Source organism: Condylura cristata, unplaced genomic scaffold (assembly GCF_000260355.1).
Source record: "Condylura cristata isolate star-nosed mole 26May11 unplaced genomic scaffold, ConCri1.0 scaffold00070, whole genome shotgun sequence".
NCBI classification, from domain to species: Eukaryota; Metazoa; Chordata; class Mammalia; order Eulipotyphla; family Talpidae; genus Condylura; species Condylura cristata.
This window is the reverse complement of record NW_004567171.1, coordinates 154,332-156,022: the sequence shown is the minus strand read 5'-3', so window position 1 is coordinate 156,022 and position 1,691 is coordinate 154,332.

The window sequence follows — 1,691 nt, the reverse complement described above, 5'->3', positions numbered from 1 at the left end:
GGGAGGCGAGCGAGGGGCGGCACAGGCCTGCGGCCGCGCCGCCCGGCACAGACAGTCAATTATGCCCACAGATATTTATTACCGCAAAGTGTCTGAATAAAATGTAGCCCTTAAACTATTATCCAAGTGAACCCAATGATTTTAACTGGTTCTTTTTACTTTGTATTGATAATCTGTAAAGAAAAACATACATAAGCACAATTTCTCAAAACACAACCAACACCAGCAGACATAACTCCTGCTGTAAAGGACATTCTGAGGCCGGTGATGGACTCGTCTCCAGCAGACGTGACCTTCACAGGAAGCCGCGTCCAACGGCCCTGGCCACTGGCGGCGAGCCTCTGGGGTCTTCGCGAAAATTCGGCGGTCGGTCCAGTGAGGAGTCGGCGCGAGCGTCCTCCTGTGCTCTTGCGTAAAAAACTAACTGTAACAGGTAAAAACCGAGCTGTGGACCGTTTCCCTCTGCTTATCTCTGGCTCCTAGATATGGATGAGGATGCGAGTCACTTCTAGAAATAAAAGATACCGAGGGAAAGACGGCGGAAACGGACGTTCCCGAGGAAGACGGGCCGGCGGCGGCTCCGAAGCCGGTGAAAAACGGATGTTTACTTTTCATGTTTTAGTTTGCTATTTTCCTTAAAAGAAAATCTATATAAATTTATATTGTTTGCACTCCGCTGTTCTCTGATAGTTGGCAAACAGCTGTTCTCCGGCATCGGTCTTGGAACGGCTGGATGGCGAGATTCAATAAGCAGCCGTCCTCCAGGTTAAGTGATGGAATTCATTTAAATGCCAGAGAAGTAATCATCCACAAAGAGTACATTATTTCTCTTTTATGAATTTTCAAACCTAATACTGATGGGTGGCATGCAATTAAACCTGATCAATATGTAATTTAGGTGGGCTGACATGTTTTCAAATTCTCAGAATATAGATTCTTTCAATATTGCAAGAGCTTAGTGAAATACTTCGCCTTTATAAAATAGCCAAGGCAGACCGTACAGTACAGGAAAAAATAATAAGTTTAGCCAGGAGATGGATAGAGAAGCAATTCTGCTGGATCCTCTAATTTGTGAGCAGAAGCCACGGCTGAGAGCGGAGGACGCTTTATCTTGCCCTCGGCCCTCGGCCCTCCGTCCCTGTCCTCCTTCAGATGGGCCACGGGGAAGGAGCTCCGTGGGCTTCCGAGGGCCCTCTGACAGTTTCCATTTGCAAGTGCGTTTGAAGTCACCCTAAATGCTAATTAAAGATTCTAGAAGCTTTATCACAATGAGGAGAACTCCGCCTGCATTCAGCAGGCTTTCTTTGCCCAAAGTCAAACCGAGTCCACGCCACGCACGCACGGCCAGCAGAGGAGGGGGAGCGGCAGGGGGCGGGGTGGGCTCCCATAATGACCCTTTGTGTTAAGCTAATCAACAAGCTGGGGCACACGGCTCGTGACCCCGGAGGTGAAGGGTGACCGCCAGCCCTAATTAGCCGCTGTCATCCGCACAGTCAGAATCGCGCTTGAGCTCCTATGATTTGACAGGATTCAATTCTGCGCGTCACGCCTGGCGACTCCCGCGCTCCCTCGCCCTGGTCGGCATCCAGGCCGCGGCGGGGCTGGGGCCCCGGTGGCCAGAGCCGGGCAGCTGTGCCCTGGGCGCTGGGCTCGGCTCCGTGTTTCGTCCGTGTCTGTTCATGAGCTTGAGC